This window comes from Ochotona princeps, chromosome 14 (genome assembly GCF_030435755.1).
Source record: "Ochotona princeps isolate mOchPri1 chromosome 14, mOchPri1.hap1, whole genome shotgun sequence".
Taxonomy (NCBI): Eukaryota; Metazoa; Chordata; class Mammalia; order Lagomorpha; family Ochotonidae; genus Ochotona; species Ochotona princeps.
This window is the reverse complement of record NC_080845.1, coordinates 10,083,053-10,100,875: the sequence shown is the minus strand read 5'-3', so window position 1 is coordinate 10,100,875 and position 17,823 is coordinate 10,083,053.

The window sequence follows — 17,823 nt, the reverse complement described above, 5'->3', positions numbered from 1 at the left end:
CAGCCCTGGCTGGCATCGGTAGAACTTAAACCAAGCCGCAGATGACCGAGCTCCCATTCTGAGGCAGTGATCTAGACTTCTTGTATCGATAGTTTTAGCACCTTAGCTTTAGCGTCAGTCATTAACTGCTGCTTAAGTCCATGTGGAAGCATCACTTTGATGCAGTGAATTCTTAGTGCCCAAGCTGTTCGATTAAAGATAGTAGGAATGGTCCACTCTGCTTATAAGTTCTGGAATTTTCAGAGCTTTGAAAGACTGTATGACTGACTGTAGCAGAATTAAAAAGGTCTGTACATACAGTAGGAGCTAAGTGTTGATCAGGATTTCTAGAAAATGTATAAAAGCTATCTGCAAGAAAACAAATGTATGTACACAGAATATTCACTGCAGCATTGTTTGTAATAGCATAAGACTAGGAACAAGTAAAATACAATGGAGTGCTTTATAGTAGCTTACTGTATACTCATATCCCAAAACACTGTGTAGCCATTAAAAAGAATGAAGCCCATACAAAAATCCTAACAGGAAACCATCTCTTGAAAATTAAGTGCATAAAGCAAGAGGCAGAAAACTAAACAGTATGCTAGCATTAGTTAATTAGAATCAAGGAAGAAATAAACACATGACTACACATTTACTAACTAGGCAATAGGAGTTTTTCCTGTTGCCCTGTCATAGCCATAACTGGGAACCAAATCTGAAGACAAGAAGTCCATAAGGAGCCCATTGCTGCATTCAGAGAATTGCCGGTATCTGGAACCAGCTGCCTTCCAGTGAACCATTGGAAAACTCATTGATCAAAAAGTCAGCCCCAACTGCCAATCCAATATGCCCCTGCTTGTCCTCCAATCTCAGCTCTCTCCCCATGGACACATACACCAGCACCACTCACCTCTGAAAGACCAAAGAGACAGCCTATAGTGAAATGCACTGTGGGGGAAAGAGACTCCTTCCTTCTTCCCATCGTATACTTTTTTTAGGGCCAGAGGAGGAATGCTTTCAGAGAACAACTAATGAAGACTGAGGGTGCTCGCAGAAAGAGAGTGTCTGGGCAACCAACTCACTGATCTGTTTGACCCATTGCTTTCCACACCAAGGGAGGAAAATGGCCTGAAGGCCATTTGGGGGCAATGGAAGAGCATTCTAGATGAGCAGAAACAAACCGCCCCACACCCTCTTCCCGGTATCTGCCACACACCCTCTTAGGACTTGCTCCTTGCTGACTGGAGCATAGCAAAAAATTGCTCCTCAGAGGAATGTGGTATGAGTGACAGCAGCTGGTAGTCTGCTAAAATGGGAGATACCCCAGGGTCATCCACTCCCTGGGATGCCCCAGTCACGGTTGTCATGGCCACCTGTTCTTGCTTCATTTCTCCTTATGTGCTTTTTATCTATTTTGTAGAAACAGATGTGATTATATTCTTTATCTTCTTCCAGAGCCTGAACAATGAAAGTCACTTATATATCTCTCTATTGGGCTTATTCAAGAGAAATCAATTCATTTCCTTATTGGTTTCATAGGCTTGATTTTACTGGTTTTCTTTGTACGTTTCTGGATTTGGGTTTAAGGATTTATCTTGGATTGCCCTTCGAGCTCTCAGCTCATTCCTTCCCGTGTAGTGGTTTTGGAGTTGTTGCTAATCCAGAATCAAATGCTAAAATTTAGGTATTTCAATTCCTGAGTTAATAGTAAAGATTCAGCAGCACTAATATAATTTTAAGTGTAATTTTGTTTCTTGGAAAAGCAGAGAAATGCTGACAAGCAGATTGCTATGCAATGGGTCATTCCCCAAAATGCTCCCAACAGCCATGGCTGAATGAGGACAATGCCAGGAGCCTGGAACTCAGTCCATGTCTCCAGTGTGGGTGCAGGGAGCCAAGTACTGGTGTCATCCCCTGCTGCTTCCCAGGGTGTGTATTCAGAGGAAGCTGAATCAAGCACAGAGGAGGCAGTACTCAAACCCAGGCACTCTGCCATGGGATGTGGGTGTCCCAAGTGGTAGTTTAACTGTCACACCAAAAGCCTGCCTCAAAACGAATACAAATTATATTGTAAATTTTCTTACCACATGTATGTATCACCTAATTTTAAAGACTGATTTATTGGGGCTGGTATGATGGCTCAACTGGTTAATCCTATACCTGCAAGCACCAGGATCTTGTATAGTCATCAGTTTGTGTCCTGGCTGCTCCACTTTCCATCTAGCTCCCTGCTTGTGGACTGAGAAAGATTAGAAGGTGGTCCAAAGCCTTGAGACCCTGCACCCACATGGGAGCCCAAAGAAGGATCCTAGCTCCTGGCTACGGATCAGCTCAACTCCGGCTATTTCAGCCATGTGGAGAACAAACCAACAGATGGAAGAGTTCTCTTTCTCTGTATCTACCTTCTCTCTATAAATCTGCCTTTCTAATACAAATAAATAAATATTTAGAAATGGTAATAAAAATAAAAACCAATATATTTTGAGGTATGGTTGATTAGCTCCCAATAACATGTAATTCAGTTCAGTTTTTTAAAATACACTAGCTAAATTTTAAAAAATGGTAACTTATATTTCAGAATTTAGCAGGTTGATAGAGAAGTCAAAATCAAGTGATGCATGGATATTTTGGTTTCTGGATACGAAAAAGGATTTGCTTCAGCTAACAGTACTAAAGAAGATGATGCGTACATGTAACAAGCTGTAAAAATGTTGTGTTTGTTAAAATGCCTCCTCTCACATTGTCATACACTTTATACTGACAACTCTCAGAAATCACAGTTTATGAGGGAGTCACATTCGAAAGTTGGTCATATGAGGAGGCAAGCACTTGGCCTAGAGATTAAGATGCTTGTTGGAATACTGATTTCCATTGCAGTGTGCCTGGGTTCAACTCCCAGCTAAACCCCTAATTCCAGCTTCCTGTTGATGTGGACCCTGGGAGGCACACTGTGTGGCTGAAGTGGTTGGGCTGCTTCCACCCACATGGAGACCTGCATTGAGTTCATGGCTTCCTGGCTTTGCTCCCCAGCCACTACAGGCATTTGTTTTTGTTTTTGGTTTTTTTTTTTTCATTTTTTAATACATTTTATTATTATTGTTATTATTTTATAATACAATTTCATATTCCCTTATCCCCTCCCCAGTTCCCTCCACCCCCCACCCCCCAGTTCTTCTATATCATTACTAACATATAGTTCTTCATACTCAGTCATATGTCCATCATTGCGGGCATAGACAATGGCAGAGAGTCTAGAATCCTATTGTCAAGAATTAGTAAACAGTTTCATTGTAAGTCCATCTTTGTCTGGAAGTAGAAATGCATACCACACTGCATCCTCACATCTAGATGTTAGTCTTCATTTCACAGCTACTGTACATCCCCTTAAATGAAAAGTCATGATTCAAAATCAACAATAGAAAGATGTTTATTTTGTTTTGTGGCTCTTCATTTAAGGGGATGTATAGTAGCTGTGTAATGGAGACTGTCATATCTAGTAACATGTCATTTAACTCATGCATTGTAAATTTCTATTTTTCTTTTTATTGTTGATTTTGTATCATGACTTCATTTAAGGGGATGTACAGTAGTTGTGTAATGGAGACTGTCATATCTAGTAACATGTCATTTAACTTCATGGCATTGTAAATTTCTTCCTTTCTTTCTAACTACAGGCATTTGTAGAAAAAAAAATCAACAAATGGGAGCACACATTTTCTCTCTCTCTCTCTCTCTACCCCCCCGCCCCCCGCATAGAAGTAAATCTTAAAAAGATTTAATCACATAAGATAAAGAGTATCCTTAGACATTTCTCAATGAAGCACCATACTGGAGACTAATTTATCATCTTAGTTTTCTTTTGGCGTTAGATCTGACAGTTATTACTTTGGCTAACCACCATGAGTAATTTTTATTCAGAAGCTATGCAACATGAAAAAAAAAAAGATCTTTGAACTTCAGGTTTATACCCTTTATAGCAAAGTGACCCCCTATTATAAGATCTCCATGGAAATTGAGATCTACAGAGAAAACAGATTAGATTCTTTCATTACATACTCACCCCATGGCATTCACTTCTCTAGAAAAGGAAAGAGAACTTCAGTGTTTTGCTTGATCTTGTATCTTTAGTAGAAATAGTAATGGTTGAAAATGTGTATGAAGAGTTGGCGTTATGGCTCAGTGGGTTGGGCCACTGTCTACAATGCCAATAATCCCATAAGAATGTCAGTTTGAGTACCAGCTGCTCGACTTCTGATCCAGCTCCTTGCTGGTGAGCTTGGGAAAGTGGTGGTGAACGGTCCAGGTCCTTGAGCCCCTGTACTCATGTAGGAAAACTGGATAGAATTCCTAGCTATGGGTTTGAATGTGGCCCAGCCCAGCTGCTGTGGCTATTTTGGGGGGTAAAACAGCAGATGCAAACTCAGTCTCTTTCTCTCTCTCTTCTTCCTCTGTCCCTCCCTCTTTTCCTCCCTCACTCTGTAACTCTGCTTCTCAAATAAACAATAAATCTTAAAAAACAAAATCAAAAGCATGTTGACACAATTGTATTAAATTGATGGTGACTCTCAAATGGCACAAAAATGGCAGGTACTATCAAGAACAGAGGTTTTACCCTCTTTGCAAGCTAACAAGGTGGCCTGTGACAGTTTGATGGATACAAGAAGAAAACAGGACATTTCTGGATCAGAGATAAAGGACTTGAATATTCATACCATGGATATCAGTATGAGCATCAGCCTACTGTGCCTGTTTTTCCTTTTTTTTTTTTTCCTTTTGCAAGATGTATTTATTTGAAAGACTTACAAAGAGAGGAAGACAAACACACACACACACACACACACACACACACACCCATCTCCTATCTGTAGGTTTATTCCACAATAAACAGAGCTGGGTCAGGCCAAAGCCAGCAGCCAGGAGCTTCATACAGGTCTCCCATGTGGGTACAGGAGCCAAGCATTTGAACCGTCCCCACACCCACTGCTTTCCCAGGTACAGTAACAGGATGCTGGGTCAGAAGTGGAGCAGCTGGGTCTCAAGCCAGCAAACTGGTTTGATTTTATGGGATGCCAGCATTGTAAGCACAGCTATACCGCAACTCTGACTGTGTTTTCTCTGACTGTGTTGATGTGAATAAGTGCCTGCATGCACACTGGGCTGTGTTGCAGGAGAGACCTGCCCACATTGGGAACACCAAAGCATTTATGTCTTTGCTCTGTGTGGGGTCTCCCCCAGATTCCTCTAGTACCCCGTTGCTGGAGGGGGTGACCCTGCTGCCCACCATCCAGCCTCCCGGTGCACAAGAAACACACAGACACAGCTTGGTTCTGTCTAGGCAGTTGCAATTTATTCGGGAAGTACAAATTCTTATATAGACCAGCGAACAGCCTCAGACCAGAAATTCCAGGAATTCCAGGTGGGGAGAACTAGGAGCCAATTGTCATCAGAACGACTGCAGAAGCCACTTCCCATAGACCAGGGGCAGATGCGCGAAATCGTCCTGGCCAATCAGTCTTTGAAATTACCTGACCCTTGGCCATTATCTTGCTCACCACGTGTATTACAGTGACCCTGACTGTTAGTCGCCATCTTGTTGACTTATTGACCTATTCGCCCCTTTGAGCCCCACAGCTCTGGAAGGCAACATTAGCTCCTTTCTCTAAAGCTGCTTACAATCAAGGGCAGGCAGTACCTCTGCCCATAAGATATGCAGAAACAGAGGCCCCATGGAGGGTGATCTCCCAACAGGGACAGGACTTCATCTCTTCATTAGTGTGGTCTTTGACAGAAGGAGACGTTGAGTGGATGGCAGGCTTTGGAGAAAAGAGCATGTTTTTAAGAGTCGAATTGATCTTAGCTCTGTTCCCTACATAGCTGTTTATTAGCTATATGACCATGATCAAAACAGCTAATTCCTCTGCACAACAACAGTCAAATGGGGTAATAGCTCTATCCCTATGATAGTAGTATATAGAGCAACTGAGACTGGCACAGTATTGGGAGTATTCCAGGCAGTCAGCTATTCTTCCACACAGAGCGAATTAGTTCACACTTAGGTCCCTGCCAGTGTACCCTCCCCAAGTTGGAAAGCAGATTCTTGAGTGCCTCCTTGGTCTGTTAGGATACATGGGTTGAAATCCTGTTAACTAAGAGACCAAAAAATGATAGTAGCTTTCACAAGATAGAAATTTCTTTATCTCTCACTGAAAAGTCTAGGGAGGTAGTCAGTCCAGTGCTGATGTGGCAACTTGAAGGTATTAGATGAGCATTTTCTAGAAATACAGAATCAATAGGATGTGTATATATATGTGTCTATGAAGGAGGATTTGTTAGGAGAACTGGTTGATGCAATATAGCAGCCAGGATGTCCCAGCAGGGACTCTCTGCAGGTTGGAGCTGCTGGAATGCTGATAGCGTAGCTCAGACCAAGTCCAGTGGCTTCAGCACCAGGGCAGCCAAGGGTGTAACCCTTAGTTTAAGGTCAAAAGCCAAAGCACCAGCCTGACGGCCACTTGTGGAAGTCCTGGAGTTGAAAGACCAGCAGCAAATATCCAAGGCAGGAGGAGTGGAGCAGGCCTCTCAGAAAGAGACCAACTTGTCCTATGTATTTGTTCTTTCCAGATTCACAGCCATTTCATGGTGCCACCCACATGGAGGCTGGGTCTTCCCAACTAGTCCTCCCAGTCTCACACATTAATCTTGTTTGAAAACATCATCAACACACCCAAAACCACGCTTTTCCAGGTTTCTAGGCATTTCTTGTTATGTTGAAACGACACATGCAGTCATGTTGACACCATGATATTAACCACACAAGTGGCAAGTATTAAGATCCTTGTTGTTTGGTACACTGCCACCAAAAACATAACAAAACAAAACTGCTTCCATCTAATGGGTGCAAGAACTTATATTGGGTGGGAATTTAATCTAGTGACTGAAATGCTACTTTGAAATGTTCATGTAAACACATTAGTGTGGGCCTGGCATGAGGGCTCAGTTGGCTAATCCTCCCCTGCAAGTGTCAATGTTCCATATGGGTGCCGATTTGTGTCTTGGCTGCTGCACCCGTTCAGCTCCCTGTCTGTGGACTGGGAGAGCAACAGAGGATGGCCCAAAGTTTTGGGACCATGTATCAAAACAGCTAATTCCTCTGCACAACAACAAAGACCCAGAGTAGGCTCCTGGCTTTGGATTGGCTCAGCTATGGTCATTGTGACCATTTGGGAAGTGAACCAGCAATGGAGGATCTTTTTCTCTGTCTCTCCTTCTCTCTGTAAATTTGCCTTAAAAAAATAAATCACGGGTCTGCACATGACTTAGCAAGGGCTAAGAGACTGAAATCCTTGCTTTGCACGTGCTAGGATCCCACATGGGTGCCTGTTCATGTTCTAGCTGTTCCATTCCCTTCCAGCTCCCAGCTTGTGGCCTTGGAAAGCAGTAGATGATGACCCAAAGCCTTGAGACTCTGCACCAGCGTGGAAGACCCAGAAGCAGCTCTGGATTGGCTCAGTTGTGTCCACTGGGGCCACTCAGGGAGTGAACTAGCAGATGACAAAGCTCCTTCATTTTAAGTGCATGACCCCAAATTGCATACATTACTTCTGCTCATACTCCACTGATGAACCATGATGCCACACCTACCTGTAAGAGATGCTAGGAAATTTAGTGTTTATTCTAGGGACAATTATTTCAAATGGGGGAGGAAAAGTATGGGTGTTGAGAAACAGCTAGTCGTGTGTGCCACTCTACTCCTCTTTGCTTACAAGGGGGCAGGCATTAGAGTAAACACCTAGAGAAGCTAAAGTTAAACCACGAGGTCACCAAGATAAGGATCAAAGTTAGCAGTAGATCATGAGCTCATTTCCACCAATATAACTTCCTCAGGAGGCCCATTTGGGCCTCCCTGGAAGTCTAAATGAATCCCATAGCTTTACCTGAATTCTGAATAAGTTGAAGAACAAAACTAAAAAGATGCAAAATAAGAAAAGGGAGAGGGCTAAGTTGAGCATGACCAAATCTTCTCAAGTTTACCAAACACATGAGTCCTTTGTTTTGCTAGGAGTGGATAAAGCAGAGAAAGGAGCCACCATACGTGCTCAGAGAGAGATCCTTCCTCACTGAAACCAGGCAGGGAAAAGCAGTTCCCAACCATCCATGGTGAGCAAAGAGTGGTGCTTAGAAATAGCAGAGGAGATAACTTCCATCAAAAATACACAACAACAACAAAAAAGAGAACAAACACATACACACACGTAAGATCAGACTACCAGGAATCAAGAAAAATCATCAGAATGTTTCTGTACTACAGAACAAAGGTAGACTCCCAATGAAATTTCTGAATATATCTAGACGACAAAAACTACAGTCCCTACTACTGACCATGCCAAACATGGCAATGACCCGCATAATGAGCAAATAATTGGAACTGGTTCTCTTTCGTCTCTATTTTTAGGAGATTGTGCCCTGGTGATGCTCTGTGCTAACATGGCTAGGGATGTTTGGCTCATCCTCTCAGGGAACAGCGCTTTCTTATTTCAATTTGCAGTTTTGTGGTGTCCAATCTGATTGTTTTTCCTGTGAATTTTACCTTTTCGCACTTCTTAGTTCTTTGTATCTTTCTCAATAAAGTTCTTGTGATGTGATTCATTAATCAATCATCCATAAGAGACTAATTGCTTGTAAACACCTGAGATTGTTAATGTTCCTTTCAACACTGTTTTTTCTACATCTCATGAGTAATGATGTTCTAGTTTTTATTGTAATTTTTTTTAGCACCACATGGGTCATGCACTGGCATCTATTCCTACATGAAGGTTTTTGATTCTCTTTTTCATCATTGTAGTGACACATTGTTTTTTCCTTAATTTTGAGTATTCATTAACTTCATGTTGACTCAAGTTTACTTTTCTTTTTCTCCCCATTGTGGACTGTGTACACTGGCTTTGTATTTAAGGAGACGCATAATGGAAATGTAGCAGAGACTGATATGTTCAGGTGTGGAGACAGAGCAGTATGTCTCTATGCATAGCAGAACAAGGGTGGACTCCCAGTGAAATGGCTGAAGGTGTCCCAACAGTAGGATGCCACACTCTCTGACATTGTCCATGCCTGCATGGTCGGGAAACACTTCAATGGCAACATGATGGACTTATCACTGTTCATGAAGAACACCTATTGTAAAACTAGAGGGGAAGTCAATGGGGGAGGGGACAGAACTTTGGGCGGGAGACGGGAAATTCCAGTACCTATTAAAGTGTATCATAAAACAAAAATAAGAAAAAAAAAAAGAAATAGCAGAGGAAGCAAGTGAGATGAAGCCTACAAATGCAACTGAAGTGACAGGAAATTACTCATTAGGATGCTTGGAGTCTCAGCCACGCCTCTCGGTAGCTGAGCGGCTTTGGATAAGTTCCTCGCAGAAGGTCTCAGGTCCGTAATTCTCCATTTCCTTGTTTCTAAAATGAAGAACTAGCAGTGCTTAGTTCCTAGGGTGGTTTCTAGGACAAAGCATGAAAAGCTGTCAGCATTGTGCCTGGTGGGGCACAAACACTCGGGAAACTTCTGCTGCTGTTATTGTTTCTGAAAGCTAATCATTAGCTCCTGGATCAGTTTCTCCATAGCCACAGGGAAAGAAGAAAATTCCAGCTATCACAGAATTCAACAGATTGTAAAGATTTCTGAGGAGTAATAGTCACACCTGGTGATAGAGCCGGAGGAAGAGAGGAGTGGGGAATAGACATGGCTGCTTTCGAAGGCTGGTTGGCGTCCAGGGCAATCTGGGTCGGGCCTTGCCTTCTTCATAGACCCTGAGCCATCCCAAACACCCACACACCATAAAATAGACAAGATCGACACAGTCAGACATCTCAAGTCCTTCTCAGGACAGGATATTGACTATAAAGGCAATATAAACTAAAAGGCGAGGAGAGGTTAGGTTTTCTTGGGTAACAGTGATCCCCAAATCTCAGTGGCTTGCAACTGTAGAGGTTCATTTTTCTTTCACCCCATGTCTGAATGAGTCCACTGCTTCTGTGTTTCTTGCAGTCCCCACTCTGGTATGGCTGCTGAGGACGTGCAGGTGTCAGTGCTGCCAGCTGGCTGGGGATGGGGATGGAATGGGTGAACTATCCAAAGCACAGCTGGGAGCCAGAATTTGAGGCTGAGCCATAACTCAGCGGAACCCAGCTGGGTGAGGGCGGGTGGTGTCCTCCCCTTTCTGGGCCTCATTTCCCCTTTCTGTGATGTGGAGAGGTTTCTTGATCTCAAAGAGCAGCAGCCCGGCGCCATGAAGGGTCATGGAGTCTTCGGGGCGGGGGGGGGGAGTGGTTCAAGTAGATGAGGCTCTGTGCCCAGATACCTTCCTGCTACTTCCCCACCAGTAGCTAGTATTTAAGAAGACACTGTGGACTGGATTTCTGTTTAAACATATTTCTAAAAAGATTTGTTTATTTTTATTGGAAAGGAAGATTTACAGAGAGAAGGAGAGATACAGAGAGAGAGATCTTTCATTCACTGGTTCTTTCTCCAAATAGCCACAATGGCTGGAGCTGAGCCAATCTGAAGCCAGGAGCCAGGAGCCTCCTCTGTGTTTCTCACAAGGGTCTAGGGTCCCAAGACCTTGGGCTGTCCTCTACTGCTTTCCCAGTTCACAAGCTGGGAACTGGATGAGAAGTGGAGCAGCAGGACACAAACTGGTGCCCATATGGGATTCCGGCACTTGCAAGGGGAGGATTGGCTAACTGTGCCATCATACTGGGGCCTTTAGTTGAAACAATGAAAACAATGGCTAAGGGAGATCTCTCAAGTTTGATAATGCTCTGGATTTGATCACTTCAGAGATCTGGCCTGTGGCTGGGTTGTCAACTAACACTCACTCTGTGATTGGTGCTGGGTTTTGACCTGGGCTCCTGTCCCTTCCTGCCTACCTAAATTCCTCCATGCACCCTTCCTGTGTTTCTGTCCAGGACTCCATGCTGGCAGGCCAGAGAGAGACCACCCATTTCTCTGCGCTAAGCCTTTGCTACACAGAGAACACAGAGCCAAGATCCTACCTGACCGGCCCAACTGCCAAGCAAAGTGTTTTCTAAGCTGGAACTAAACACCAGACTTTGACCTTGTTTTAAAAAAAAAAGATTTATTTATTTTTATTGGAAAGTCTGATATACAGAGAGGAGGAGAGACACAGAGGAAGATCTACTGTCCGATGATTCAACCCCCAAGTGGCAGCAGCAGCCAGAACTGAGACAATCAGGAGCCAAGAGCTTCTTACAGGTCTTCCATGAGGGTGCAGGGTCCCAAGGCTTTGGGCCATCCTCGACTGCTTTCCCAGGCCACAAGCAGGGAGGTGGATGGAAAACATGGCTGCCAGGATTAGAACCAGTGCCTATATGGGATCCTAACGCGTGCAAAGTGAGGACTTTAGCTGCTAGGCTACTGTGCTGGGCCCAGACTTTGGCCTTTTAATTTTTCAAGGTTTAGATTCCCTTCTGCAGTTTATTAGCTGTGAGGTTTGGACAAATCTCTTTATCTTCTAAGTCTCCATTGCCTTATCTGTAAGACTGGTCTGCCGTAGACTGGTCTGCCATTCGCTAGTTTCTTAGATTACTTTAAGGGATAGAACTGTTTATACAGAATTGCCCTCTGGTCCAGCACTGACCTGCCCCTTATCTCCCACCTTCAGCTCTGCCTGCCAGATGTGAGCTCCCTCCATAGGTCCAGGACACAGCCTTCCGGGGTGATTCTGCGCATGGTCATAGTACAGATGAGGACTTCAGTTATCTTAGAAGTCCTAGGACAATATCTGTGATACCATGACAAGTGAGATTTGAATGCAGATAAGCATAATTTTGTGTTTAAAAATCTCCCTTTATGGTGCTAGTGCTATGGCATAATAGGTTAAGCTGGTGTTTGTAATAATGGCACCTCATATCTGCACTGATTCATGTTCCCACTGCTCCATTTTTTTCCATCCAGCTCCCTGCTAATGCACCTGGGAAGGCAACAGAAGATGGCCCAAGTACTTGGCTCCTACTACCCACAGGGGAGACTCCTGGCTTCTGATTTTGGCCTGACCCAGACCCGACCATTGAGGCCATTTAGTGTGAGAACCGATGCATGGAAGATCTCTCTCATTCATTCTCTCTCTCTCTCTCTCTCTCTCTCTCTCATCATTTGGTCTTGCCAAAGACCCTCCTCCCCCCAGGGATTGAAAATTAAGGAGAAAAGCAAGTCTAAGGGAAAATTTATTCGTGCCTATATATTCACTATGGGTTTTATAGGTTTAACGTCTAATTTGCCCCTTCCTGAAGTAGGGAGGAAAGGGACCCCTTCTGGTAGATTCACTATTTTACACCCAGTGTAAATATGTGAAATTAGAAACAAAATATAACAATTGAACACAGGACTGTTGAGCTTCCCTGAGAAGTCACAACACATTCTCACACTCTCTGTTTGAGGATGGTTGCTAGGATTTTTCAAAAACTGCTGGGAAAATCACATCCCGTGCTCTTCTGCCCCTTGTCTATCCTATCCCTCTTGGTTTACCACACCCACTGGACAGCATGAAAACCAGGACTGCGGCAGACGTGGCTGGACAGAATGGCACCCACCAGCATGTGTGTCGGCTGGATAGTGGGCCTGGTTGGGTTGAACTAGGCTTCAATGCCCATTGACATGTAGGAGAGCTGAACGGGATGTGGAACAGACTGGACTAGTCTGCTGAACATACTGACAAGCACTGGAACCAGGGCAGGGGGTGGACCTGGTGGGGGTTATTGGGAGTTGCCCTGACTAGGCTGCAGCTCCCCCTAGTTTGCATGAGGGCCAAGTATGAGGTGGGCAGAATCAGTCTGGACTGCAGCACCCATTCGTTCATGTGGAAAATAGGGCTGGAAACAGAACTGACCCAGCAGTTGCAACCACCAACATATGCATAAGCAGATTGGGCAACAGGCCGTGGCAAACCCTGTACTGGCATGCACACATAAGAATCAGGTCCGGAATCAGTTCAGATGAAGTTTCTTTGAGGATCCCTCCGACTGAACTGCTGATCTCAGAACCCCAACCAGGATGAGAAGTGCAGGCTCCATGGTCTGACCATGGAGTGCATGTGTCAAAGCTGAGCCTCCTCAGAGGCTCAGATGAAACAGTAGACAGCAAATTCAAGTGCACATGGAAGGTATAGCAGTCCATTGGAACCAGTAGAGGTCAGAGGACAGAACAAATGGATCAACTATCCCGGCCATGTGTTGGCAGTGAAAATCTGGGCTAACGGAGACTCTAAGGTGGACTATGTCAGCCGGTGGATTCTGGAGAGATCACATCGTGCTTGGAATTGTGAGATTGGCATCAATTCAGAACTGTTAAACTATCAAACCCACTTGAGCAGTGCCCTTGGTGCATGCTCTACGTCGGGGACCCTGGAATGGATGGGAGGCTGGGTGGGGCTTCTCCCTTTATCTCTCCCCTTACCCTAGATCTAGAAAAAAAAAATAATGTGGAGACAATGGCCTTACCCACTTTCCTGTAGCCCTTGACCCTTTATTCCCTAATCAACTTTGTAAAGATGATCCAAAACAAAAACAAAACAAAACAAAAAACCCACAGTGGAGCTGAGCATTTCTTGTGTGCACCACAAGAGGGCGAAGCAGGTCCACGCCAGACCTGCCGTGTGGCCAGTAGGCTTGGCCTTGGCCAACGTCCCACTTGTGTGCTCACACAGATCTGGTTTGGATACAAGGTTTCCTTGGTCTTTTCACAGCCTGGGAGCAAGCTGAGAAACTTGGGAGTCAGGTGCACTTGGAGAAATCCTGGCTATACCATTGACTGAGATCTTGGCAAAAGAGCTGGTGTTCTCAGCTGTTGACTCCCTCCAAAGGCTGAGGAATCATAAATTCATCCTCTTGCTGGGGTTCCAGGACTCCAAGCAGATTCTCCAACATGGGATCCAGCTGTCTCAGGCATTTGACCCCTTGTACCATGTGGCATCAACTCCTTTTCCCAGGTAGCTTTGCTGATCTCCGTCCTGCTCACTCTGTACCTATTTTCCAGGCATGGTCCCCCAAAGCACATTCAACCCCCAAAGGCAAAGAGAGAGATTTTCCAAATCCTTCCTGATGGCATCATTATCATCTTGACCTTTCTTGCCTCCAATCATATGCTTTGTATTGCCACATTCCCCAGAATCTAGGGAGTAGAGTTTGTGATTGCATCCAGTTTTGCAGGAGAGAAAACAGAAGTTCAGAGAGGTTAAAGAAATTTCCTAAAGTCATTCAGCTAATGGAAAGGAAAGCAGGGTCTGGTCTAAAGCATCTTGCAAAGTTGGGTTGGTACCAGTAATGGAGCCATGGCTAATTTTAGCTGCTCCACACAAACACGTTAATGTAACTGAACCATGAGCAAATGACTCTATTTCCAATGATCTTCTTTCTGATAAAATCAAGGGAAACCTCAGGTTGCTTCTAATATATCTGTAAGAGTTCTCCATCATGTGCCAACTTCTCTCTCTAACAAAGAAAGAATGGGTAATAGTATCTACCTAGAATGCATTCATCTTGTTTTGTTGTCCTTAATTTATTTTTCTGGGAACAATGTTTGATGTAGCATTGTCACAGCCAGCTAAGGGTTCTCTAAAAGTATCAATGAGTTGACATGCAGGAAAGTGTTAAGTATATCACAATGTGATTCATTTACTGAGGTGGCAAAACCAACCAACCAAACAAACAAAAAAACTAAACCAAAATAGGGTGAGATTCAGGCCCTGAAGGCTGGGGAACTCTATAGGTAATATAGAGGACTTAAAGCCCATGCCAGAATCCATCTCCAATCTTTTCCATATCAAATCTGGCAGGGACCCAAGAGAGGCTCTCAGCCCAGCTCCTGTCTAAGCAAAGCCACATTAACGTAATAAGCCATTCCTTCTTTCTGCCTTATTATTCTAAACTTCTCCATTTCAAGGGGGATGTCTGTTTTCTTCTGCCTAACAAAAGTTCTCTGATCATGGTTGGGTTTTTTTGTTTTGTTTTCTTGTTTCTTTTCAGTTCACTGAAGGGATGGTAGAGCATCAGGTCTTGAGGGCAGCCTCTCTGGGCAAGCCTTGACCTTGATTCTGTAATAGTCAAACCTGCCCTGTTGCTTCTGGGCTGATCTCCAGGTCCTTATGATCAACCCAGGTCAGTGAGGTATCAAGGCATTTAGCCAGGATTCTGATCATGGAAAGCCTAGTGGCTGGGTACCCTCTGTGGCTTCCCATACCTCTCTCTCTTCAGGCTACAGGCTCTTCTCAGCAGAAACGAGAGACTAGGTTGGGTGAGCCTTCTAGGGATGCCTGGCTGTGGCCTGAATAAGGGTCAGCTGACAGCTCTGGATCTAACCCTGATAAATATATCCTACTTTCCTTCTCATGTTTTGATTTATTGGTGATTTTGGAACTAACAGAATGTCAGTTCAGTTCAACAGATGAATAATGCTTGCTTGGGCATTCTAGGGACTGACTAGGGGGACACAGCTAGAATGGCTGAACTCAGATAAGGAAGACATTTGTGACTGTCTGGCCTGGTTTTAATAGACACCCCTGCCTAGGTAATAACGTTCAACCAAACACTTTAGGCCAAAGGAACCCACTTAACTGGCATCAACATGATCAATCAGCCCTGGGAACCTACCTAATCAATTGACTAAACCCATCATCTTCACTAACCTCTCCCAGCCTCCCTTTTCCTTTGAAAGTCCTCTTGCTAATTTGCACATGGAGAAAAGCCCTTTGAGAGCAAATATGGCTGTTTTCTGCCTAGAAGTGCTTGTATCTTTGCGTCAGCTCTTGTTTTTGGTGAACTCGCTGTGCAGTGGCAAGTAGCCCAGGCCCTACAACAAGAGGTGAGGCCCAACCTCAGACATGATTATCCTCAACCTGACCATCAAGAGCACTTGACTGCCTTGCTGTGTTCCATCACTTTATGCCTGAGTGCCTTGTGTTGGGAAAGACAGATCCGCTGGGAGCTAAGCTGGTCTGGCCTCCTTCCCGAGGGTCTCCTGGCATCAGGCAGAGACCTACAGAATGAGAAAGCTGCTCACATTGGACCACCCTGCCATTTCTCCTCCCATCCCAAATGACTGGTTCTGGGAACAAACTTTCTGTTTAGTCTTTTTTTTAAAGATTTTATTTGTATATTTGAAAACGAAGCATTACAGAGAGAAAGAAAGAGAGACAGAGATCTTCCATCTGCTAGCTCATTTACCAAATGGCCACAATGGCCAGGGCTGAGCCAGGCTAAATCCAGGAGCCATGAGCTTCCTCCAGGTCTCCCAAGTGAGTGCAGGGGCCCAGGAACTTGAACCATCTTCCACTGCTTTCCCAGGTGCATTAGTAGTGAGAAGGATCAGAAGTGGAACAGCTAATACTTGAACTGGCAACCACTTGGGATGCTGGCATCAGGCAGCAGCATACCCCATAGTACCACAACACTGACTCCATGTTTTGTCTTTGCAAAAAGGGGAATAGGTATCTCTCTGTTTATTCAAGTTGCCATAAAACAAATCCCATTATAAACGATGTTTGGACAATAGGGAGTGCGGTTCCATTTGGACCTAGCATCCCCAGCTCAGGAATTCTGGGGTCAGCATCCCCTACCTGAATCCCTTCCAGCTTTACTGTGGACATCTAGGACCTGTGAGGTGAGGTCCCACTGCTGAGGACCTGGTCCATCTGGGGGTTCATTAGGGTAGGCATAAGTTCAGGTGCCACATGCTGCCTGCCTCACCACCACAGCCAGTAGAGACAGCGGCCCCAAATCCTGATCTTAACTCAGTTGCAAACCATCAGTTTCTTTTGCCAAGTCTCACTTTTCCATCTCTGGCATGTAGCCCATGTTGTAATTGCCTCCTCATGGGTCTTTCTCCATGACCTCAGGAGCCAGCCCTGAAAAAGGCGGCACCTTCCTCTCCACTCCCAGCCCCAGCACAAAACCTGAGATGCAAATCAATGCACATTTGTTGAAAGAATAGCAGCTGATGCTTTGCAAAGAACTGGATCCCTGCACTAGTTATGTTTGGTTGGGCATCTTCGGTGTACTGAATGCATTACCCATGCAATGTTATGATACTACTCTTTGGAGAGTGACATTACATTTTTCTCCATCTTCTCATTGAATTTATGTTTTGAAGAAATCCAGATAGGTAAGTTGAAAGAACATTATGGCAAACACCTGTAAGTTCTTCATTCAGGTTTGCTAACCTTGCCACAGTTGATTTGTTTCTGTGTGCATAAAAGTGTGTACATATATGCACATGTGCAGGCATGAATATGTATACATTCACACACATGTCTAAAATCTTTCTCAAGTATCTCCAAAGAACTAGGATGTTTTTCTATATGAAGATGATGTCAACATCATAAAAATATAAGATATCTGTACAATAATATCTAAGAATAGTCCATGTTTAAGCTTCTCCCATTGGCTTAATTATTCTGTGAATAGCTTCTTAAGCTTCCTTTAAAAAGTTTTTTCTTTATTTGGACAGCAGAGAGAGAGAGAGAGTTTGCTTTCACCTGTTGGTTTACTCTAAATGCCCACAGTGGTCAGTGCTGGGCCAGGCTAAAGCCAGGGACTCAGTCCAGATCTCTCACATGCGCAGCAGGGACTTAACCACCTGAGCCACCCCTCACTGCCTCCTGGTGCACATGCCGGCAAGAAGTTGAAACTGAGTGTACAACTGACACTTAACAGCAGGCACTCTGACAGCAAAACGTGAGTCCCCAGGTAGCATCCTAACCCAGGCACCAAAGCTCATTCCAGTTTCTTAATTTTCTTCTAGCATTATAAAAAGCATTTAGTTGTCATGTTC